This window comes from Microcebus murinus, unplaced genomic scaffold, assembly GCF_040939455.1.
Source record: "Microcebus murinus isolate Inina unplaced genomic scaffold, M.murinus_Inina_mat1.0 scaf018_hap2_Mmur4.0, whole genome shotgun sequence".
Classification (NCBI taxonomy): domain Eukaryota; kingdom Metazoa; phylum Chordata; class Mammalia; order Primates; family Cheirogaleidae; genus Microcebus; species Microcebus murinus.
In genome coordinates, this window is record NW_027438964.1 from 254601 (window position 1) to 279389 (window position 24789).

General features: G+C 62.6%; 6 pseudogenes; all 6 read right to left on the reverse strand.

The window, feature by feature from the left end:
* Positions 1 to 3117: 3117 nt before the first annotated feature.
* Positions 3118 to 3236, reverse strand: LOC142867614 (uncharacterized; annotated as a pseudogene).
* Positions 3237 to 7075: 3839 nt separating this feature from the next.
* LOC142867615 (uncharacterized) lies at positions 7076 to 7194 on the reverse strand (annotated as a pseudogene).
* A 3830-nt stretch (positions 7195 to 11024) lies between these two features.
* On the reverse strand, positions 11025 to 11143 carry LOC142867616 (uncharacterized; annotated as a pseudogene).
* A 3840-nt stretch (positions 11144 to 14983) lies between these two features.
* LOC142867617 (uncharacterized) lies at positions 14984 to 15102 on the reverse strand (annotated as a pseudogene).
* Positions 15103 to 18936: 3834 nt separating this feature from the next.
* LOC142867619 (uncharacterized) lies at positions 18937 to 19055 on the reverse strand (annotated as a pseudogene).
* A 3832-nt stretch (positions 19056 to 22887) lies between these two features.
* Positions 22888 to 23006, reverse strand: LOC142867620 (uncharacterized; annotated as a pseudogene).
* Positions 23007 to 24789: the final 1783 nt, after the last annotated feature.

The window sequence follows — 24789 nt, forward strand, 5'->3', positions numbered from 1 at the left end:
GGCCTGGCCGGGGCTGCATTGGACCCCGACCACCCTGGCGTGTGGACTCGCTAAAAATCGGCGATTAGATATTGGATTCCAGCGTCATTGAGGTCATTTCACTAATGAGTGCACCGCAAAGAGTTTCCTAATCCATCTGTGAGGGTGGCAACCGAAAGAGAATTTTAGAGCTGACGGAATAGGCGAGGAAAGGCATAGGAGATTTCCACACCCAGTAAGGAAGCCTTTCCCGAAGTGGAAGAAAGAAAGGAGCAAACAGAGACACCGGTAGCCCGCCCGGATCAGAGTCTGCCCCTGAGAGAAAGTACCCTGACCAGGTTCACCCGTGGGTGGGTCGCGAGCTAGCGGCATTCAGAAGAGCGAGGCCCGCAGTCTGTGCAGAAGACACCTGCACTCGGGTGTGTGTGGCGGCACAATTCACAAGCAGCTCCAGATGTTAAACCAAGGAGAAGCCAGGGAGTTCCCAACGCCCCAGGTGTCCTCAGCCCACGACTGGCTGCTGTGGGAATGCGAAGCCCGGCTCCTTGTCTCAGAGCGGGGCAACCAGGAGGTGTGATGTCCACCCCGGCGTTCCCAGGAGGATCAGACTGAAGCTGGGACTTGGCCTGAAAGTGTCCCCTCGCATGGCCACCCCCTTCCCCTTCCTGCTCCTCTACTCCTGGTGCCCCTCCATCCAGGGGCCAGACCTTAAAGAGTCACCCGCAAGAGAATCCTGGTCCCAAAGGAGCCTTCTGGGGGACCCCTGCTGAGAGAGGTTGTGGGCATGGCCCGCTGGGGCTCTGCCCGACCCAGGGCTGAGAGATGCAACCTCCCAGCTCTGGGTCCCTGCAGGAAGTGTTGGCAAGCACAGGGCCGGTCCTCCAAAGGCCCAGGTGCAGGGAGCCCAGGCCAAACAGCCTGTGGAAGAAGCCACATGCTGTGCCACCCCGGGGAACACGACTGCAGGCCACGGCCCTTCCCACCCCCTCCTCCTCCTCCTCCTCCTCCTCCTCCTCCTCCTCCTCCAACCCCGCCCCCGCCCCCGCCCCCACATGGCACAGGGCCCAGAGACACCTCAGACACTTGCTACCCAAAGTGCAAAGGGCATCAGTTGCTCCTCCAAACCCCCCCCCCAGCCCAGCAGACCGCGTTGTCCAGCCAGCCCCCGGGCCTCCCTGGGGTGCCCAGCACAAAAGTGCAGACACCCACCGGACCCTCAATCTCAGTTTTCGGATGTTTTTGCCACTCTGAGGACCCGCAGGCCAGCTGGGCCTTCTGGCAGGACAGAGAGCCCCGGAATCCGACGTGGAGAGCTGGGTATACGTCCCCATGAGGAGGCGGCCCCCACCTCCGCGGCTATCCCCTTGCGGGCAGCGGCAGCCGCGGGGCCTCAGAGAAGACACCAGGCTGGGCCCCCACGGCACAGCGGGAGCACGTCCCCCGCAGGCCACTTAGCGACGGCGGCCAGCCGGCGGACGGTTGGGTTGCGCGAGACGCTGCGGCCGCCCTGCTACCGGGTTCCTGGGAGGGCGTCCTGGAACCAGCGTCCACACCAAGCCCTTGGAAGGCCCAGGCGACGGAGGAGCCCCGTCAGGCAGGGGCCGAGGACGGTGACGGCCCGGGCGGGGAGGAGCGTGTCAGGCAGGGGCAGAGGACGGTGACAGGTGATAGGCCGGGCGGGAAGGAGTCAGTCAGGCAGGGGCCGTGGAGGAGACGGGCTGGGTAAGGGTTAGGGTTAGTGTCAGGGCACAAGTCACAATCGCAAAGACCTGGAAGCCACCCGAGTGCCCATCGACCCACGAGTGGGTAAATAAAATGTGGCGCGTGGACACCACGGAGTGCTATTCGGCTATGAGGAGCAGCGGTGAGGGGGCACCTCTCGTGGTTCTCCTGGCCAGAGCTGGAACCCGTTCCAGTAAGCCAAGTATCCCAAGAATGGACACACGAGCACCACGTGCTCGCGCTCACCAGCAAATGGGTACGAACCGATGGACACCTAAGTGGACACAGAGGAATCACCTTCTTCGGGTGGGTGTCGGGCGGGTGGGGGGAGGGGATGGGCATACACATCCATTAGGAATGGGGTGGGTGCGCACCGACTGGGGGATGGGCGCACTTGAAGCTCTGACCCGAGGGGGGAGGCTGGGAGAGGGCAACGCACCCGACCTTAACATTGGTGCCCCCACAATATGCTGGAACAACATGAGAGGTAAATGAATAAGAACACGGGGGGGGGGAGGGGGGCACGGGCAACACATGTCACCTTAATACTTGGACTCCCATCATCTGCTTGAAAAGAGAGAGAAAAGAAAATGCAATAATAGAGATAAGAGACACTTTTTAAAAATAATGAATCCGGCCGGGCGCTGTGGCTCACGCCTGTAATCCTAGCACTTGGGAGGCCGAGGCGGGCGGATTGCTCAAGGTCAGGAGTTCAAAACCAGCCTGAGCAAGAGCGAGACCCCGTCTCTACTATAAATAGAAAGAAATTAATTGGCCAACTGATATATATATAAAAAATTAGCGGGGCATGGTGGCGCATGCCTGCAGTCCCAGCTACCCGGGAGGCTGAGGCAGAAGGATCACTCGAGCCCAGGAGTTTGAAGTTGCTGTGAGCTAGGCTGACGCCACGGCACTCACTCTAGCCTGGGCAACAAACCGAGACTCTGTCTCAAAAAAAAAAAAAAAAAAAATGAATCCGAAGAGAAAAGTAAAAGGAGGCCTGTGGAGCAGGTCTGGGTGTGACTCCGGATCCCCGAACATCAGGTGCCACCACCAAAGATTCCTACGTGTAGCCCATAGAACCCCAAAAGCAACGGGAGGAGTTCTGGTCACATACTCCCTCAAAATGACATCCTGGCCTTCTTCTGGAACTCCCTCCCCTCTCAGACTCTCAAGGTTTCCTCCAGCGTGTCGGCTCCCACAGAGCAGACCTTTGGTCTGAGACCTGACAGTCCAGAAGCCACGCATGCTGCCGCGTGGCGGCGGTGTCACGGCTCGGGACAAGAGGAGGCCCCACGGTGCGGGCTGGGGCGCCAGGCACCGCGGCGGGCGCTGAGGGTGGGGGTCACCCCCACCCCGGGCCGCCCCCGCACTCCCAGAAACGCGACAGAACCAGAGGCAAAAAAAAAAAGAAGAAGCCTACGGCACCCGGTATTCCCGGGCGGTCTCCCATCCAAGTTCTAACCAGGCCCGACCCTGCTTAGCTTCCGAGACCAGACGGGATCGGGCGCGTTCGGGGTGGTGTGGCCGTGGACGGCGGAGGGCGCCCCTGCCCCGCTCAAGAAGCCGAGCCTCTCTGCGCTTCCCCGCCGCCTCCTCCCGCCCCAGGCCCCGCGCCGGGTCGGGCCTGTTGAGTTCGCCGGGCCGGGTCCCGCGGGCTCCGAGGGACGGGGGTGACAGGCGGGGCGGGCAGGGAGCGGCGGGCCGGGGTTGGGGGCTGTCTCTGTATACACACACACTCACACTCACTCACTCACTCACTCACTCACACTCACACAAGATGCGCCTCCACGGCTGGACCCGCCAAGGTGGAGCCCTTCAAGCCCCCCTCCTCTCCTTGCCTGGCCTCCTTCACCTCCCCGCCCCCCACCCCCAGCGCGCCGGGGCCGCTGACTGCGCACGGGCGGGAGGGGCGGGGCGCTCGCCCTTTGACCCCAGCCAGGGGCCGCCCTCCCCCACAACCCCTTCCAGCTGCTCCCCCCGCCCTGTTGCCCGGCGGCCGCCTATTCCCCCGGGCCAGGGCTGGGGCACAGCGCACGGGGGAGGGGAGCCAGTGTATGGGGCGTCTCTCTCTCTCGGGATGTGTCCCATGGGTGGGGTGGGGTGGCGTGGTTTGTGGGGCGCTGAAGAAATCAGTCCCCTCCATCTCCTCCCTCTGGAAAACACCCAAGCCCTTGGAGAACTGCCCGCACCTCTACCTACCGTGGGGGCCGGGACCCTCCTCTGTGTCCTCCTGTGGCCCAGTCCAAGGGGCCTGGGCCTGGCCGGGGCTGCATTGGACCCCGACCACCCTGGCGTGTGGACTCGCTAAAAATCGGCGATTAGATATTGGATTCCAGCGTCATTGAGGTCATTTCACTAATGAGTGCACCGCAAAGAGTTTCCTAATCCATCTGTGAGGGTGGCAACCGAAAGAGAATTTTAGAGCTGACGGAATAGGCGAGGAAAGGCATAGGAGATTTCCACACCCAGTAAGGAAGCCTTTCCCGAAGTGGAAGAAAGAAAGGAGCAAACAGAGACACCGGTAGCCCGCCCGGATCAGAGTCTGCCCCTGAGAGAAAGTACCCTGACCAGGTTCACCCGTGGGTGGGTCGCGAGCTAGCGGCATTCAGAAGAGCGAGGCCCGCAGTCTGTGCAGAAGACACCTGCACTCGGGTGTGTGTGGCGGCACAATTCACAAGCAGCTCCAGATGTTAAACCAAGGAGAAGCCAGGGAGTTCCCAACGCCCCAGGTGTCCTCAGCCCACGACTGGCTGCTGTGGGAATGCGAAGCCCGGCTCCTTGTCTCAGAGCGGGGCAACCAGGAGGTGTGATGTCCACCCCGGCGTTCCCAGGAGGATCAGACTGAAGCTGGGACTTGGCCTGAAAGTGTCCCCTCGCATGGCCACCCCCTTCCCCTTCCTGCTCCTCTACTCCTGGTGCCCCTCCATCCAGGGGCCAGACCTTAAAGAGTCACCCGCAAGAGAATCCTGGTCCCAAAGGAGCCTTCTGGGGGACCCCTGCTGAGAGAGGTTGTGGGCATGGCCCGCTGGGGCTCTGCCCGACCCAGGGCTGAGAGATGCAACCTCCCAGCTCTGGGTCCCTGCAGGAAGTGTTGGCAAGCACAGGGCCGGTCCTCCAAAGGCCCAGGTGCAGGGAGCCCAGGCCAAACAGCCTGTGGAAGAAGCCACATGCTGTGCCACCCCGGGGAACACGACTGCAGGCCACGGCCCTTCCCACCCCCTCCTCCTCCTCCTCCTCCTCCTCCTCCTCCTCCTCCTCCAACCCCGCCCCCGCCCCCGCCCCCACATGGCACAGGGCCCAGAGACACCTCAGACACTTGCTACCCAAAGTGCAAAGGGCATCAGTTGCTCCTCCAAACCCCCCCCCCAGCCCAGCAGACCGCGTTGTCCAGCCAGCCCCCGGGCCTCCCTGGGGTGCCCAGCACAAAAGTGCAGACACCCACCGGACCCTCAATCTCAGTTTTCGGATGTTTTTGCCACTCTGAGGACCCGCAGGCCAGCTGGGCCTTCTGGCAGGACAGAGAGCCCCGGAATCCGACGTGGAGAGCTGGGTATACGTCCCCATGAGGAGGCGGCCCCCACCTCCGCGGCTATCCCCTTGCGGGCAGCGGCAGCCGCGGGGCCTCAGAGAAGACACCAGGCTGGGCCCCCACGGCACAGCGGGAGCACGTCCCCCGCAGGCCACTTAGCGACGGCGGCCAGCCGGCGGACGGTTGGGTTGCGCGAGACGCTGCGGCCGCCCTGCTACCGGGTTCCTGGGAGGGCGTCCTGGAACCAGCGTCCACACCAAGCCCTTGGAAGGCCCAGGCGACGGAGGAGCCCCGTCAGGCAGGGGCCGAGGACGGTGACGGCCCGGGCGGGGAGGAGCGTGTCAGGCAGGGGCAGAGGACGGTGACAGGTGATAGGCCGGGCGGGAAGGAGTCAGTCAGGCAGGGGCCGTGGAGGAGACGGGCTGGGTAAGGGTTAGGGTTAGTGTCAGGGCACAAGTCACAATCGCAAAGACCTGGAAGCCACCCGAGTGCCCATCGACCCACGAGTGGGTAAATAAAATGTGGCGCGTGGACACCACGGAGTGCTATTCGGCTATGAGGAGCAGCGGTGAGGGGGCACCTCTCGTGGTTCTCCTGGCCAGAGCTGGAACCCGTTCCAGTAAGCCAAGTATCCCAAGAATGGACACACGAGCACCACGTGCTCGCGCTCACCAGCAAATGGGTACGAACCGATGGACACCTAAGTGGACACAGAGGAATCACCTTCTTCGGGTGGGTGTCGGGCGGGTGGGGGGAGGGGATGGGCATACACATCCATTAGGAATGGGGTGGGTGCGCACCGACTGGGGGATGGGCGCACTTGAAGCTCTGACCCGAGGGGGGAGGCTGGGAGAGGGCAACGCACCCGACCTTAACATTGGTGCCCCCACAATATGCTGGAACAACATGAGAGGTAAATGAATAAGAACACGGGGGGGGGGAGGGGGGCACGGGCAACACATGTCACCTTAATACTTGGACTCCCATCATCTGCTTGAAAAGAGAGAGAAAAGAAAATGCAATAATAGAGATAAGAGACACTTTTTAAAAATAATGAATCCGGCCGGGCGCTGTGGCTCACGCCTGTAATCCTAGCTCTTGGGAGGCCGAGGCGGGCGGATTGCTCAAGGTCAGGAGTTCAAAACCAGCCTGAGCAAGAGCGAGACCCCGTCTCTACTATAAATAGAAAGAAATTAATTGGCCAACTGATATATATATAAAAAATTAGCGGGGCATGGTGGCGCATGCCTGCAGTCCCAGCTACCCGGGAGGCTGAGGCAGAAGGATCACTCGAGCCCAGGAGTTTGAAGTTGCTGTGAGCTAGGCTGACGCCACGGCACTCACTCTAGCCTGGGCAACAAACCGAGACTCTGTCTCAAAAAAAAAAAAAAAAAAAATGAATCCGAAGAGAAAAGTAAAAGGAGGCCTGTGGAGCAGGTCTGGGTGTGACTCCGGATCCCCGAACATCAGGTGCCACCACCAAAGATTCCTACGTGTAGCCCATAGAACCCCAAAAGCAACGGGAGGAGTTCTGGTCACATACTCCCTCAAAATGACATCCTGGCCTTCTTCTGGAACTCCCTCCCCTCTCAGACTCTCAAGGTTTCCTCCAGCGTGTCGGCTCCCACAGAGCAGACCTTTGGTCTGAGACCTGACAGTCCAGAAGCCACGCATGCTGCCGCGTGGCGGCGGTGTCACGGCTCGGGACAAGAGGAGGCCCCACGGTGCGGGCTGGGGCGCCAGGCACCGCGGCGGGCGCTGAGGGTGGGGGTCACCCCCACCCCGGGCCGCCCCCGCACTCCCAGAAACGCGACAGAACCAGAGGCAAAAAAAAAAAGAAGAAGCCTACGGCACCCGGTATTCCCGGGCGGTCTCCCATCCAAGTTCTAACCAGGCCCGACCCTGCTTAGCTTCCGAGACCAGACGGGATCGGGCGCGTTCGGGGTGGTGTGGCCGTGGACGGCGGAGGGCGCCCCTGCCCCGCTCAAGAAGCCGAGCCTCTCTGCGCTTCCCCGCCGCCTCCTCCCGCCCCAGGCCCCGCGCCGGGTCGGGCCTGTTGAGTTCGCCGGGCCGGGTCCCGCGGGCTCCGAGGGACGGGGGTGACAGGCGGGGCGGGCAGGGAGCGGCGGGCCGGGGTTGGGGGCTGTCTCTGTATACACACACACTCACACTCACACTCACTCACTCACTCACATTCACACAAGATGCGCCTCCACGGCTGGACCCGCCAAGGTGGAGCCCTTCAAGCCCCCCTCCTTTCCTTGCCTGGCCTCCTTCACCTCCCCGCCCCCCACCCCCAGCGCGCCGGGGCCGCTGACTGCGCACGGGCGGGAGGGGCGGGGCGCTCGCCCTTTGACCCCAGCCAGGGGCCGCCCTCCCCCACAACCCCTTCCAGCTGCTCCCCCCGCCCTGTTGCCCGGCGGCCGCCTATTCCCCCGGGCCAGGGCTGGGGCACAGCGCACGGGGGAGGGGAGCCAGTGTATGGGGCGTCTCTCTCTCTCGGGATGTGTCCCATGGGTGGGGTGGGGTGGCGTGGTTTGTGGGGCGCTGAAGAAATCAGTCCCCTCCATCTCCTCCCTCTGGAAAACACCCAAGCCCTTGGAGAACTGCCCGCACCTCTACCTACCGTGGGGGCCGGGACCCTCCTCTGTGTCCTCCTGTGGCCCAGTCCAAGGGGCCTGGGCCTGGCCGGGGCTGCATTGGACCCCGACCACCCTGGCGTGTGGACTCGCTAAAAATCGGCGATTAGATATTGGATTCCAGCGTCATTGAGGTCATTTCACTAATGAGTGCACCGCAAAGAGTTTCCTAATCCATCTGTGAGGGTGGCAACCGAAAGAGAATTTTAGAGCTGACGGAATAGGCGAGGAAAGGCATAGGAGATTTCCACACCCAGTAAGGAAGCCTTTCCCGAAGTGGAAGAAAGAAAGGAGCAAACAGAGACACCGGTAGCCCGCCCGGATCAGAGTCTGCCCCTGAGAGAAAGTACCCTGACCAGGTTCACCCGTGGGTGGGTCGCGAGCTAGCGGCATTCAGAAGAGCGAGGCCCGCAGTCTGTGCAGAAGACACCTGCACTCGGGTGTGTGTGGCGGCACAATTCACAAGCAGCTCCAGATGTTAAACCAAGGAGAAGCCAGGGAGTTCCCAACGCCCCAGGTGTCCTCAGCCCACGACTGGCTGCTGTGGGAATGCGAAGCCCGGCTCCTTGTCTCAGAGCGGGGCAACCAGGAGGTGTGATGTCCACCCCGGCGTTCCCAGGAGGATCAGACTGAAGCTGGGACTTGGCCTGAAAGTGTCCCCTCGCATGGCCACCCCCTTCCCCTTCCTGCTCCTCTACTCCTGGTGCCCCTCCATCCAGGGGCCAGACCTTAAAGAGTCACCCGCAAGAGAATCCTGGTCCCAAAGGAGCCTTCTGGGGGACCCCTGCTGAGAGAGGTTGTGGGCATGGCCCGCTGGGGCTCTGCCCGACCCAGGGCTGAGAGATGCAACCTCCCAGCTCTGGGTCCCTGCAGGAAGTGTTGGCAAGCACAGGGCCGGTCCTCCAAAGGCCCAGGTGCAGGGAGCCCAGGCCAAACAGCCTGTGGAAGAAGCCACATGCTGTGCCACCCCGGGGAACACGACTGCAGGCCACGGCCCTTCCCACCCCCTCCTCCTCCTCCTCCTCCTCCTCCTCCTCCTCCAACCCCGCCCCCGCCCCCGCCCCCACATGGCACAGGGCCCAGAGACACCTCAGACACTTGCTACCCAAAGTGCAAAGGGCATCAGTTGCTCCTCCAAACCCCCCCCCAGCCCAGCAGACCGCGTTGTCCAGCCAGCCCCCGGGCCTCCCTGGGGTGCCCAGCACAAAAGTGCAGACACCCACCGGACCCTCAATCTCAGTTTTCGGATGTTTTTGCCACTCTGAGGACCCGCAGGCCAGCTGGGCCTTCTGGCAGGACAGAGAGCCCCGGAATCCGACGTGGAGAGCTGGGTATACGTCCCCATGAGGAGGCGGTCCCCACCTCCGCGGCTATCCCCTTGCGGGCAGCGGCAGCCGCGGGGCCTCAGAGAAGACACCAGGCTGGGCCCCCACGGCACAGCGGGAGCACGTCCCCCGCAGGCCACTTAGCGACGGCGGCCAGCCGGCGGACGGTTGGGTTGCGCGAGACGCTGCGGCCGCCCTGCTACCGGGTTCCTGGGAGGGCGTCCTGGAACCAGCGTCCACACCAAGCCCTTGGAAGGCCCAGGCGACGGAGGAGCCCCGTCAGGCAGGGGCCGAGGACGGTGACGGCCCGGGCGGGGAGGAGCGTGTCAGGCAGGGGCAGAGGACGGTGACAGGTGATAGGCCGGGCGGGAAGGAGTCAGTCAGGCAGGGGCCGTGGAGGAGACGGGCTGGGTAAGGGTTAGGGTTAGTGTCAGGGCACAAGTCACAATCGCAAAGACCTGGAAGCCACCCGAGTGCCCATCGACCCACGAGTGGGTAAATAAAATGTGGCGCGTGGACACCACGGAGTGCTATTCGGCTATGAGGAGCAGCGGTGAGGGGGCACCTCTCGTGGTTCTCCTGGCCAGAGCTGGAACCCGTTCCAGTAAGCCAAGTATCCCAAGAATGGACACACGAGCACCACGTGCTCGCGCTCACCAGCAAATGGGTACGAACCGATGGACACCTAAGTGGACACAGAGGAATCACCTTCTTCGGGTGGGTGTCGGGCGGGTGGGGGGAGGGGATGGGCATACACATCCATTAGGAATGGGGTGGGTGCGCACCGACTGGGGGATGGGCGCACTTGAAGCTCTGACCCGAGGGGGGAGGCTGGGAGAGGGCAACGCACCCGACCTTAACATTGGTGCCCCCACAATATGCTGGAACAACATGAGAGGTAAATGAATAAGAACACGGGGGGGGGGAGGGGGGCACGGGCAACACATGTCACCTTAATACTTGGACTCCCATCATCTGCTTGAAAAGAGAGAGAAAAGAAAATGCAATAATAGAGATAAGAGACACTTTTTAAAAATAATGAATCCGGCCGGGCGCTGTGGCTCACGCCTGTAATCCTAGCACTTGGGAGGCCGAGGCGGGCGGATTGCTCAAGGTCAGGAGTTCAAAACCAGCCTGAGCAAGAGCGAGACCCCGTCTCTACTATAAATAGAAAGAAATTAATTGGCCAACTGATATATATATAAAAAATTAGCGGGGCATGGTGGCGCATGCCTGCAGTCCCAGCTACCCGGGAGGCTGAGGCAGAAGGATCACTCGAGCCCAGGAGTTTGAAGTTGCTGTGAGCTAGGCTGACGCCACGGCACTCACTCTAGCCTGGGCAACAAACCGAGACTCTGTCTCAAAAAAAAAAAAAAAAAAAATGAATCCGAAGAGAAAAGTAAAAGGAGGCCTGTGGAGCAGGTCTGGGTGTGACTCCGGATCCCCGAACATCAGGTGCCACCACCAAAGATTCCTACGTGTAGCCCATAGAACCCCAAAAGCAACGGGAGGAGTTCTGGTCACATACTCCCTCAAAATGACATCCTGGCCTTCTTCTGGAACTCCCTCCCCTCTCAGACTCTCAAGGTTTCCTCCAGCGTGTCGGCTCCCACAGAGCAGACCTTTGGTCTGAGACCTGACAGTCCAGAAGCCACGCATGCTGCCGCGTGGCGGCGGTGTCACGGCTCGGGACAAGAGGAGGCCCCACGGTGCGGGCTGGGGCGCCAGGCACCGCGGCGGGCGCTGAGGGTGGGGGTCACCCCCACCCCGGGCCGCCCCCGCACTCCCAGAAACGCGACAGAACCAGAGGCAAAAAAAAAAAGAAGAAGCCTACGGCACCCGGTATTCCCGGGCGGTCTCCCATCCAAGTTCTAACCAGGCCCGACCCTGCTTAGCTTCCGAGACCAGACGGGATCGGGCGCGTTCGGGGTGGTGTGGCCGTGGACGGCGGAGGGCGCCCCTGCCCCGCTCAAGAAGCCGAGCCTCTCTGCGCTTCCCCGCCGCCTCCTCCCGCCCCAGGCCCCGCGCCGGGTCGGGCCTGTTGAGTTCGCCGGGCCGGGTCCCGCGGGCTCCGAGGGACGGGGGTGACAGGCGGGGCGGGCAGGGAGCGGCGGGCCGGGGTTGGGGGCTGTCTCTGTATACACACACACTCACACTCACTCACTCACTCACTCACTCACACTCACACAAGATGCGCCTCCACGGCTGGACCCGCCAAGGTGGAGCCCTTCAAGCCCCCCTCCTCTCCTTGCCTGGCCTCCTTCACCTCCCCGCCCCCCACCCCCAGCGCGCCGGGGCCGCTGACTGCGCACGGGCGGGAGGGGCGGGGCGCTCGCCCTTTGACCCCAGCCAGGGGCCGCCCTCCCCCACAACCCCTTCCAGCTGCTCCCCCCGCCCTGTTGCCCGGCGGCCGCCTATTCCCCCGGGCCAGGGCTGGGGCACAGCGCACGGGGGAGGGGAGCCAGTGTATGGGGCGTCTCTCTCTCTCGGGATGTGTCCCATGGGTGGGGTGGGGTGGCGTGGTTTGTGGGGCGCTGAAGAAATCAGTCCCCTCCATCTCCTCCCTCTGGAAAACACCCAAGCCCTTGGAGAACTGCCCGCACCTCTACCTACCGTGGGGGCCGGGACCCTCCTCTGTGTCCTCCTGTGGCCCAGTCCAAGGGGCCTGGGCCTGGCCGGGGCTGCATTGGACCCCGACCACCCTGGCGTGTGGACTCGCTAAAAATCGGCGATTAGATATTGGATTCCAGCGTCATTGAGGTCATTTCACTAATGAGTGCACCGCAAAGAGTTTCCTAATCCATCTGTGAGGGTGGCAACCGAAAGAGAATTTTAGAGCTGACGGAATAGGCGAGGAAAGGCATAGGAGATTTCCACACCCAGTAAGGAAGCCTTTCCCGAAGTGGAAGAAAGAAAGGAGCAAACAGAGACACCGGTAGCCCGCCCGGATCAGAGTCTGCCCCTGAGAGAAAGTACCCTGACCAGGTTCACCCGTGGGTGGGTCGCGAGCTAGCGGCATTCAGAAGAGCGAGGCCCGCAGTCTGTGCAGAAGACACCTGCACTCGGGTGTGTGTGGCGGCACAATTCACAAGCAGCTCCAGATGTTAAACCAAGGAGAAGCCAGGGAGTTCCCAACGCCCCAGGTGTCCTCAGCCCACGACTGGCTGCTGTGGGAATGCGAAGCCCGGCTCCTTGTCTCAGAGCGGGGCAACCAGGAGGTGTGATGTCCACCCCGGCGTTCCCAGGAGGATCAGACTGAAGCTGGGACTTGGCCTGAAAGTGTCCCCTCGCATGGCCACCCCCTTCCCCTTCCTGCTCCTCTACTCCTGGTGCCCCTCCATCCAGGGGCCAGACCTTAAAGAGTCACCCGCAAGAGAATCCTGGTCCCAAAGGAGCCTTCTGGGGGACCCCTGCTGAGAGAGGTTGTGGGCATGGCCCGCTGGGGCTCTGCCCGACCCAGGGCTGAGAGATGCAACCTCCCAGCTCTGGGTCCCTGCAGGAAGTGTTGGCAAGCACAGGGCCGGTCCTCCAAAGGCCCAGGTGCAGGGAGCCCAGGCCAAACAGCCTGTGGAAGAAGCCACATGCTGTGCCACCCCGGGGAACACGACTGCAGGCCACGGCCCTTCCCACCCCCTCCTCCTCCTCCTCCTCCTCCTCCTCCTCCTCCTCCTCCAACCCCGCCCCCGCCCCCGCCCCCACATGGCACAGGGCCCAGAGACACCTCAGACACTTGCTACCCAAAGTGCAAAGGGCATCAGTTGCTCCTCCAAACCCCCCCCCCAGCCCAGCAGACCGCGTTGTCCAGCCAGCCCCCGGGCCTCCCTGGGGTGCCCAGCACAAAAGTGCAGACACCCACCGGACCCTCAATCTCAGTTTTCGGATGTTTTTGCCACTCTGAGGACCCGCAGGCCAGCTGGGCCTTCTGGCAGGACAGAGAGCCCCGGAATCCGACGTGGAGAGCTGGGTATACGTCCCCATGAGGAGGCGGCCCCCACCTCCGCGGCTATCCCCTTGCGGGCAGCGGCAGCCGCGGGGCCTCAGAGAAGACACCAGGCTGGGCCCCCACGGCACAGCGGGAGCACGTCCCCCGCAGGCCACTTAGCGACGGCGGCCAGCCGGCGGACGGTTGGGTTGCGCGAGACGCTGCGGCCGCCCTGCTACCGGGTTCCTGGGAGGGCGTCCTGGAACCAGCGTCCACACCAAGCCCTTGGAAGGCCCAGGCGACGGAGGAGCCCCGTCAGGCAGGGGCCGAGGACGGTGACGGCCCGGGCGGGGAGGAGCGTGTCAGGCAGGGGCAGAGGACGGTGACAGGTGATAGGCCGGGCGGGAAGGAGTCAGTCAGGCAGGGGCCGTGGAGGAGACGGGCTGGGTAAGGGTTAGGGTTAGTGTCAGGGCACAAGTCACAATCGCAAAGACCTGGAAGCCACCCGAGTGCCCATCGACCCACGAGTGGGTAAATAAAATGTGGCGCGTGGACACCACGGAGTGCTATTCGGCTATGAGGAGCAGCGGTGAGGGGGCACCTCTCGTGGTTCTCCTGGCCAGAGCTGGAACCCGTTCCAGTAAGCCAAGTATCCCAAGAATGGACACACGAGCACCACGTGCTCGCGCTCACCAGCAAATGGGTACGAACCGATGGACACCTAAGTGGACACAGAGGAATCACCTTCTTCGGGTGGGTGTCGGGCGGGTGGGGGGAGGGGATGGGCATACACATCCATTAGGAATGGGGTGGGTGCGCACCGACTGGGGGATGGGCGCACTTGAAGCTCTGACCCGAGGGGGGAGGCTGGGAGAGGGCAACGCACCCGACCTTAACATTGGTGCCCCCACAATATGCTGGAACAACATGAGAGGTAAATGAATAAGAACACGGGGGGGGGGAGGGGGGCACGGGCAACACATGTCACCTTAATACTTGGACTCCCATCATCTGCTTGAAAAGAGAGAGAAAAGAAAATGCAATAATAGAGATAAGAGACACTTTTTAAAAATAATGAATCCGGCCGGGCGCTGTGGCTCACGCCTGTAATCCTAGCTCTTGGGAGGCCGAGGCGGGCGGATTGCTCAAGGTCAGGAGTTCAAAACCAGCCTGAGCAAGAGCGAGACCCCGTCTCTACTATAAATAGAAAGAAATTAATTGGCCAACTGATATATATATAAAAAATTAGCGGGGCATGGTGGCGCATGCCTGCAGTCCCAGCTACCCGGGAGGCTGAGGCAGAAGGATCACTCGAGCCCAGGAGTTTGAAGTTGCTGTGAGCTAGGCTGACGCCACGGCACTCACTCTAGCCTGGGCAACAAACCGAGACTCTGTCTCAAAAAAAAAAAAAAAAAAAAATGAATCCGAAGAGAAAAGTAAAAGGAGGCCTGTGGAGCAGGTCTGGGTGTGACTCCGGATCCCCGAACATCAGGTGCCACCACCAAAGATTCCTACGTGTAGCCCATAGAACCCCAAAAGCAACGGGAGGAGTTCTGGTCACATACTCCCTCAAAATGACATCCTGGCCTTCTTCTGGAACTCCCTCCCCTCTCAGACTCTCAAGGTTTCCTCCAGCGTGTCGGCTCCCACAGAGCAGACCTTTGGTCTGAGACCTGACAGTCCAGAAGCCACGCATGCTGCCGCGTGGCGGCGGTGTCACGGCTCGGGACAAGAGGAGGCCCCACGGTGCGGGCTGGGGCGCCAGGCACCGCGGCGGGCGCTGAGGGTGGGGGTCACCCCCACCCCGGGCCGCCCCCGCACTCCCAGAAACGCGACAGAACCAGAGGCAAAAAAAAAAAGAAGAAGCCTACGGCACCCGGTATTCCCGGGCGGTCTCCCATCCAAGTTCTAACCAGGCCCGACCCTGCTTAGCTTCCGAGACCAGACGGGATCGGGCGCGTTCGGGGTGGTGTGGCCGTGGACGGCGGAGGGCGCCCCTGCCCCGCTCAAGAAGCCGAGCCTCTCTGCGCTTCCCCGCCGCCTCCTCCCGCCCCAGGCCCCGCGCCGGGTCGGGCCTGTTGAGTTCGCCGGGCCGGGTCCCGCGGGCTCCGAGGGACGGGGGTGACAGGCGGGGCGGGCAGGGAGCGGCGGGCCGGGGTTGGGGGCTGTCTCTGTATACACACACACTCACACTCACTCACTCACTCACTCACTCACACTCACACAAGATGCGCCTCCACGGCTGGACCCGCCAAGGTGGAGCCCTTCAAGCCCCCCTCCTCTCCTTGCCTGGCCTCCTTCACCTCCCCGCCCCCCACCCCCAGCGCGCCGGGGCCGCTGACTGCGCACGGGCGGGAGGGGCGGGGCGCTCGCCCTTTGACCCCAGCCAGGGGCCGCCCTCCCCCACAACCCCTTCCAGCTGCTCCCCCCGCCCTGTTGCCCGGCGGCCGCCTATTCCCCCGGGCCAGGGCTGGGGCACAGCGCACGGGGGAGGGGAGCCAGTGTATGGGGCGTCTCTCTCTCTCGGGATGTGTCCCATGGGTGGGGTGGGGTGGCGTGGTTTGTGGGGCGCTGAAGAAATCAGTCCCCTCCATCTCCTCCCTCTGGAAAACACCCAAGCCCTTGGAGAACTGCCCGCACCTCTACCTACCGTGGGGGCCGGGACCCTCCTCTGTGTCCTCCTGTGGCCCAGTCCAAGGGGCCTGGGCCTGGCCGGGGCTGCATTGGACCCCGACCACCCTGGCGTGTGGACTCGCTAAAAATCGGCGATTAGATATTGGATTCCAGCGTCATTGAGGTCATTTCACTAATGAGTGCACCGCAAAGAGTTTCCTAATCCATCTGTGAGGGTGGCAACCGAAAGAGAATTTTAGAGCTGACGGAATAGGCGAGGAAAGGCATAGGAGATTTCCACACCCAGTAAGGAAGCCTTTCCCGAAGTGGAAGAAAGAAAGGAGCAAACAGAGACACCGGTAGCCCGCCCGGATCAGAGTCTGCCCCTGAGAGAAAGTACCCTGACCAGGTTCACCCGTGGGTGGGTCGCGAGCTAGCGGCATTCAGAAGAGCGAGGCCCGCAGTCTGTGCAGAAGACACCTGCACTCGGGTGTGTGTGGCGGCACAATTCACAAGCAGCTCCAGATGTTAAACCAAGGAGAAGCCAGGGAGTTCCCAACGCCCCAGGTGTCCTCAGCCCACGACTGGCTGCTGTGGGAATGCGAAGCCCGGCTCCTTGTCTCAGAGCGGGGCAACCAGGAGGTGTGATGTCCACCCCGGCGTTCCCAGGAGGATCAGACTGAAGCTGGGACTTGGCCTGAAAGTGTCCCCTCGCATGGCCACCCCCTTCCCCTTCCTGCTCCTCTACTCCTGGTGCCCCTCCATCCAGGGGCCAGACCTTAAAGAGTCACCCGCAAGAGAATCCTGGTCCCAAAGGAGCCTTCTGGGGGACCCCTGCTGAGAGAGGTTGTGGGCATGGCCCGCTGGGGCTCTGCCCGACCCAGGGCTGAGAGATGCAACCTCCCAGCTCTGGGTCCCTGCAGGAAGTGTTGGCAAGCACAGGGCCGGTCCTCCAAAGGCCCAGGTGCAGGGAGCCCAGGCCAAACAGCCTGTGGAAGAAGCCACATGCTGTGCCACCCCGGGGAACACGACTGCAGGCCACGGCCCTTCCCACCCCCTCCTCCTCCTCCTCCTCCTCCTCCTCCTCCTCCTCCAACCCCGCCCCCGCCCCCGCCCCCACATGGCACAGGGCCCAGAGACACCTCAGACACTTGCTACCCAAAGTGCAAAGGGCATCAGTTGCTCCTCCAAACCCCCCCCCAGCCCAGCAGACCGCGTTGTCCAGCCAGCCCCCGGGCCTCCCTGGGGTGCCCAGCACAAAAGTGCAGACACCCACCGGACCCTCAATCTCAGTTTTCGGATGTTTTTGCCACTCTGAGGACCCGCAGGCCAGCTGGGCCTTCTGGCAGGACAGAGAGCCCCGGAATCCGACGTGGAGAGCTGGGTATACGTCCCCATGAGGAGGCGGCCCCCACCTCCGCGGCTATCCCCTTGCGGGCAGCGGCAGCCGCGGGGCCTCAGAGAAGACACCAGGCTGGGCCCCCACGGCACAGCGGGAGCACGTCCCCCGCAGGCCACTTAGCGACGGCGGCCAGCCGGCGGACGGTTGGGTTGCGCGAGACGCTGCGGCCGCCCTGCTACCGGGTTCCTGGGAGGGCGTCCTGGAACCAGCGTCCACACCAAGCCCTTGGAAGGCCCAGGCGACGGAGGAGCCCCGTCAGGCAGGGGCCGAGGACGGTGACGGCCCGGGCGGGGAGGAGCGTGTCAGGCAGGGGCAGAGGACGGTGACAGGTGATAGGCCGGGCGGGAAGGAGTCAGTCAGGCAGGGGCCGTGGAGGAGACGGGCTGGGTAAGGGTTAGGGTTAGTGTCAGGGCACAAGTCACAATCGCAAAGACCTGGAAGCCACCCGAGTGCCCATCGACCCACGAGTGGGTAAGTAAAATGTGGCGCGTGGACACCACGGAGTGCTATTCGGCTATGAGGAGCAGCGGTGAGGGGGCACCTCTCGTGGTTCTCCTGGCCAGAGCTGGAACCCGTTCCAGTAAGCCAAGTATCCCAAGAATGGACACACGAGCACCACGTGCTCGCGCTCACCAGCAAATGGGTACGAACCGATGGACACCTAAGTGGACACAGAGGAATCACCTTCTTCGGGTGGGTGTCGGGCGGGTGGGGGGAGGGGATGGGCATACACATCCATTAGGAATGGGGTGGGTGCGCACCGACTGGGGGATGGGCGCACTTGAAGCTCTGACCCGAGGGGGGAGGCTGGGAGAGGGCAACGCACCCGACCTTAACATTGGTGCCCCCACAATATGCTGGAACAACATGAGAGGTAAATGAATAAGAACACGGGGGGGGGAGGGGGGCACGGGCAACACATGTCACCTTAATACTTGGACTCCCATCATCTGCTTGAAAAGAGAGAGAAAAGAAAATGCAATAATAGAGATAAGAGACACTTTTTAAAAATAATGAATCCGGCCGGGCGCTGTGGCTCACGCCTGTAATCCTAGCTCTTGGGAGGCCGAGGCGGGCGGATTGCTCAAGGTCAGGAGTTCAAAACCAGCCTGAGCAAGAGCGAGACCCCGTCTCTACTATAAATAGAAAGAAATTAATTGGCCAACTGATATATATATAAAAAATTAGCGGGGCATGGTGGCGCATGCCTGCAGTCCCAGCTACCCGGGAGGCTGAGGCAGAAGGATCACTCGAGCCCAGGAGTTTGAAGTTGCTGTGAGCTAGGCTGACGCCACGGCACTCACTCTAGCCTGGGCAACAAACCGAGACTCTGTCTCAAAAAAAAAAAAAAAAAAAATGAATCCGAAGAGAAAAGTAAAAGGAGGCCTGTGGAGCAGGTCTGGGTGTGACTCCGGATCCCCGAACATCAGGTGCCACCACCAAAGATTCCTACGTGTAGCCCATAGAACCCCAAAAGCAACGGGAGGAGTTCTGGTCACATACTCCCTCAAAATGACATCCTGGCCTTCTTCTGGAACTCCCTCCCCTCTCAGACTCTCAAGGTTTCCTCCAGCGTGTCGGCTCCCACAGAGCAGACCTTTGGTCTGAGACCTGACAGTCCAGAAGCCACGCATGCTGCCGCGTGGCGGCGGTGTCACGGCTCGGGACAAGAGGAGGCCCCACGGTGCGGGCTGGGGCGCCAGGCACCGCGGCGGGCGCTGAGGGTGGGGGTCACCCCCACCCCGGGCCGCCCCCGCACTCCCAGAAACGCGACAGAACCAGAGGCAAAAAAAAAAAGAAGAAGCCTACGGCACCCGGTATTCCCGGGCGGTCTCCCATCCAAGTTCTAACCAGGCCCGACCCTGCTTAGCTTCCGAGACCAGACGGGATCGGGCGCGTTCGGGGTGGTGTGGCCGTGGACGGCGGAGGGCGCCCCTGCCCCGCTCAAGAAGCCGAGCCTCTCTGCGCTTCCCCGCCGCCTCCTCCCGCCCCAGGCCCCGCGCCGGGTCGGGCCTGTTGAGTTCGCCGGGCCGGGTCCCGCGGGCTCCGAGGGACGGGGGTGACAGGCGGGGCGGGCAGGGAGCGGCGGGCCGGGGTTGGGGGCTGTCTCTGTATACACACACACTCACACTCACTCACTCACTCACTCACTCACACTCACACAAGATGCGCCTCCACGGCTGGACCCGCCAAGGTGGAGCCCTTCAAGCCCCCCTCCTCTCCTTGCCTGGCCTCCTTCACCTCCCCGCCCCCCACCCCCAGCGCGCCGGGGCCGCTGACTGCGCACGGGCGGGAGGGGCGGGGCGCTCGCCCTTTGACCCCAGCCAGGGGCCGCCCTCCCCCACAACCCCTTCCAGCTGCTCCCCCCGCCCTGTTGCCCGGCGGCCGCCTATTCCCCCGGGCCAGGGCTGGGGCACAGCGCACGGGGGAGGGGAGCCAGTGTATGGGGCGTCTCTCTCTCTCGGGATGTGTCCCATGGGTGGGGTGGGGTGGCGTGGTTTGTGGGGCGCTGAAGAAATCAGTCCCCTCCATCTCCTCCCTCTGGAAAACACCCAAGCCCTTGGAGAACTGCCCGCACCTCTACCTACCGTGGGGGCCGGGACCCTCCTCTGTGTCCTCCTGTGGCCCAGTCCAAGGGGCCTGGGCCTGGCCGGGGCTGCATTGGACCCCGACCACCCTGGCGTGTGGACTCGCTAAAAATCGGCGATTAGATATTGGATTCCAGCGTCATTGAGGTCATTTCACTAATGAGTGCACCGCAAAGAGTTTCCTAATCCATCTGTGAGGGTGGCAACCGAAAGAGAATTTTAGAGCTGACGGAATAGGCGAGGAAAGGCATAGGAGATTTCCACACCCAGTAAGGAAGCCTTTCCCGAAGTGGAAGAAAGAAAGGAGCAAACAGAGACACCGGTAGCCCGCCCGGATCAGAGTCTGCCCCTGAGAGAAAGTACCCTGACCAGGTTCACCCGTGGGTGGGTCGCGAGCTAGCGGCATTCAGAAGAGCGAGGCCCGCAGTCTGTGCAGAAGACACCTGCACTCGGGTGTGTGTGGCGGCACAATTCACAAGCAGCTCCAGATGTTAAACCAAGGAGAAGCCAGGGAGTTCCCAACGCCCCAGGTGTCCTCAGCCCACGACTGGCTGCTGTGGGAATGCGAAGCCCGGCTCCTTGTCTCAGAGCGGGGCAACCAGGAGGTGTGATGTCCACCCCGGCGTTCCCAGGAGGATCAGACTGAAGCTGGGACTTGGCCTGAAAGTGTCCCCTCGCATGGCCACCCCCTTCCCCTTCCTGCTCCTCTACTCCTGGTGCCCCTCCATCCAGGGGCCAGACCTTAAAGAGTCACCCGCAAGAGAATCCTGGTCCCAAAGGAGCCTTCTGGGGGACCCCTGCTGAGAGAGGTTGTGGGCATGGCCCGCTGGGGCTCTGCCCGACCCAGGGCTGAGAGATGCAACCTCCCAGCTCTGGGTCCCTGCAGGAAGTGTTGGCAAGCACAGGGCCGGTCCTCCAAAGGCCCAGGTGCAGGGAGCCCAGGCCAAACAGCCTGTGGAAGAAGCCACATGCTGTGCCACCCCGGGGAACACGACTGCAGGCCACGGCCCTTCCCACCCCCTCCTCCTCCTCCTCCTCCTCCTCCTCCTCCTCCAACCCCGCCCCCGCCCCCGCCCCCACATGGCACAGGGCCCAGAGACACCTCAGACACTTGCTACCCAAAGTGCAAAGGGCATCAGTTGCTCCTCCAAACCCCCCCCCAGCCCAGCAGACCGCGTTGTCCAGCCAGCCCCCGGGCCTCCCTGGGGTGCCCAGCACAAAAGTGCAGACACCCACCGGACCCTCAATCTCAGTTTTCGGATGTTTTTGCCACTCTGAGGACCCGCAGGCCAGCTGGGCCTTCTGGCAGGACAGAGAGCCCCGGAATCCGACGTGGAGAGCTGGGTATACGTCCCCATGAGGAGGCGGCCCCCACCTCCGCGGCTATCCCCTTGCGGGCAGCGGCAGCCGCGGGGCCTCAGAGAAGACACCAGGCTGGGCCCCCACGGCACAGCGGGAGCACGTCCCCCGCAGGCCACTTAGCGACGGCGGCCAGCCGGCGGACGGTTGGGTTGCGCGAGACGCTGCGGCCGCCCTGCTACCGGGTTCCTGGGAGGGCGTCCTGGAACCAGCGTCCACACCAAGCCCTTGGAAGGCCCAGGCGACGGAGGAGCCCCGTCAGGCAGGGGCCGAGGACGGTGACGGCCCGGGCGGGGAGGAGCGTGTCAGGCAGGGGCAGAGGACGGTGACAGGTGATAGGCCGGGCGGGAAGGAGTCAGTCAGGCAGGGGCCGTGGAGGAGACGGGCTGGGTAAGGGTTAGGGTTAGTGTCAGGGCACAAGTCACAATCGCAAAGACCTGGAAGCCACCCGAGTGCCCATCGACCCACGAGTGGGTAAGTAAAATGTGGCGCGTGGACACCACGGAGTGCTATTCGGCTATGAGGAGCAGCGGTGAGGGGGCACCTCTCGTGGTTCTCCTGGCCAGAGCTGGAACCCGTTCCAGTAAGCCAAGTATCCCAAGAATGGACACACGAGCACCACGTGCTCGCGCTCACCAGCAAATGGGTACGAACCGATGGACACCTAAGTGGACACAGAGGAATCACCTTCTTCGGGTGGGTGTCGGGCGGGTGGGGGGAGGGGATGGGCATACACATCCATTAGGAATGGGGTGGGTGCGCACCGACTGGGGGATGGGCGCACTTGAAGCTCTGACCCGAGGGGGGAGGCTGGGAGAGGGCAACGCACCCGACCTTAACATTGGTGCCCCCACAATATGCTGGAACAACATGAGAGGTAAATGAATAAGAACACGGGGGGGGGGAGGGGGGCACGGGCAACACATGTCACCTTAATACTTGGACTCCCATCATCTGCTTGAAAAGAGAGAGAAAAGAAAATGCAATAATAGAGATAAGAGACACTTTTTAAAAATAATGAATCCGGCCGGGCGCTGTGGCTCACGCCTGTAATCCTAGCTCTTGGGAGGCCGAGGCGGGCGGATTGCTCAAGGTCAGGAGTTCAAAACCAGCCTGAGCAAGAGCGAGACCCCGTCTCTACTATAAATAGAAAGAAATTAATTGGCCAACTGATATATATATAAAAAATTAGCGGGGCATGGTGGCGCATGCCTGCAGTCCCAGCTACCCGGGAGGCTGAGGCAGAAGGATCACTCGAGCCCAGGAGTTTGAAGTTGCTGTGAGCTAGGCTGACGCCACGGCACTCACTCTAGCCTGGGCAACAAACCGAGACTCTGTCTCAAAAAAAAAAAAAAAAAAAATGAATCCGAAGAGAAAAGTAAAAGGAGGCCTGTGGAGCAGGTCTGGGTGTGACTCCGGATCCCCGAACATCAGGTGCCACCACCAAAGATTCCTACGTGTAGCCCATAGAACCCCAAAAGCAACGGGAGGAGTTCTGGTCACATACTCCCTCAAAATGACATCCTGGCCTTCTTCTGGAACTCCCTCCCCTCTCAGACTCTCAAGGTTTCCTCCAGCGTGTCGGCTCCCACAGAGCAGACCTTTGGTCTGAGACCTGACAGTCCAGAAGCCACGCATGCTGCCGCGTGGCGGCGGTGTCACGGCTCGGGACAAGAGGAGGCCCCACGGTGCGGGCTGGGGCGCCAGGCACCGCGGCGGGCGCTGAGGGTGGGGGTCACCCCCACCCCGGGCCGCCCCCGCACTCCCAGAAACGCGACAGAACCAGAGGCAAAAAAAAAAAGAAGAAGCCTACGGCACCCGGTATTCCCGGGCGGTCTCCCATCCAAGTTCTAACCAGGCCCGACCCTGCTTAGCTTCCGAGACCAGACGGGATCGGGCGCGTTCGGGGTGGTGTGGCCGTGGACGGCGGAGGGCGCCCCTGCCCCGCTCAAGAAGCCGAGCCTCTCTGCGCTTCCCCGCCGCCTCCTCCCGCCCCAGGCCCCGCGCCGGGTCGGGCCTGTTGAGTTCGCCGGCCGGGTCCCGCGGGCTCCGAGGGACGGGGGTGACAGGCGGGGCGGGCAGGGAGCGGCGGGCCGGGGTTGGGGGCTGTCTCTGTATACACACACACTCACACTCACTCACTCACTCACTCACTCACACTCACACAAGATGCGCCTCCACGGCTGGACCCGCCAAGGTGGAGCCCTTCAAGCCCCCCTCCTCTCCTTGCCTGGCCTCCTTCACCTCCCCGCCCCCCACCCCCAGCGCGCCGGGGCCGCTGACTGCGCACGGGCGGGAGGGGCGGGGCGCTCGCCCTTTGACCCCAGCCAGGGGCCGCCCTCCCCCACAACCCCTTCCAGCTGCTCCCCCCGCCCTGTTGCCCGGCGGCCGCCTATTCCCCCGGGCCAGGGCTGGGGCACAGCGCACGGGGGAGGGGAGCCAGTGTATGGGGCGTCTCTCTCTCTCGGGATGTGTCCCATGGGTGGGGTGGGGTGGCGTGGTTTGTGGGGCGCTGAAGAAATCAGTCCCCTCCATCTCCTCCCTCTGGAAAACACCCAAGCCCTTGGAGAACTGCCCGCACCTCTACCTACCGTGGGGGCCGGGACCCTCCTCTGTGTCCTCCTGTGGCCCAGTCCAAGGGGCCTGGGCCTGGCCGGGGCTGCATTGGACCCCGACCACCCTGGCGTGTGGACTCGCTAAAAATCGGCGATTAGATATTGGATTCCAGCGTCATTGAGGTCATTTCACTAATGAGTGCACCGCAAAGAGTTTCCTAATCCATCTGTGAGGGTGGCAACCGAAAGAGAATTTTAGAGCTGACGGAATAGGCGAGGAAAGGCATAGGAGATTTCCACACCCAGTAAGGAAGCCTTTCCCGAAGTGGAAGAAAGAAAGGAGCAAACAGAGACACCGGTAGCCCGCCCGGATCAGAGTCTGCCCCTGAGAGAAAGTACCCTGACCAGGTTCACCCGTGGGTGGGTCGCGAGCTAGCGGCATTCAGAAGAGCGAGGCCCGCAGTCTGTGCAGAAGACACCTGCACTCGGGTGTGTGTGGCGGCACAATTCACAAGCAGCTCCAGATGTTAAACCAAGGAGAAGCCAGGGAGTTCCCAACGCCCCAGGTGTCCTCAGCCCACGACTGGCTGCTGTGGGAATGCGAAGCCCGGCTCCTTGTCTCAGAGCGGGGCAACCAGGAGGTGTGATGTCCACCCCGGCGTTCCCAGGAGGATCAGACTGAAGCTGGGACTTGGCCTGAAAGTGTCCCCTCGCATGGCCACCCCCTTCCCCTTCCTGCTCCTCTACTCCTGGTGCCCCTCCATCCAGGGGCCAGACCTTAAAGAGTCACCCGCAAGAGAATCCTGGTCCCAAAGGAGCCTTCTGGGGGACCCCTGCTGAGAGAGGTTGTGGGCATGGCCCGCTGGGGCTCTGCCCGACCCAGGGCTGAGAGATGCAACCTCCCAGCTCTGGGTCCCTGCAGGAAGTGTTGGCAAGCACAGGGCCGGTCCTCCAAAGGCCCAGGTGCAGGGAGCCCAGGCCAAACAGCCTGTGGAAGAAGCCACATGCTGTGCCACCCCGGGGAACACGACTGCAGGCCACGGCCCTTCCCACCCCCTCCTCCTCCTCCTCCTCCTCCTCCTCCTCCTCCAACCCCGCCCCCGCCCCCGCCCCCACATGGCACAGGGCCCAGAGACACCTCAGACACTTGCTA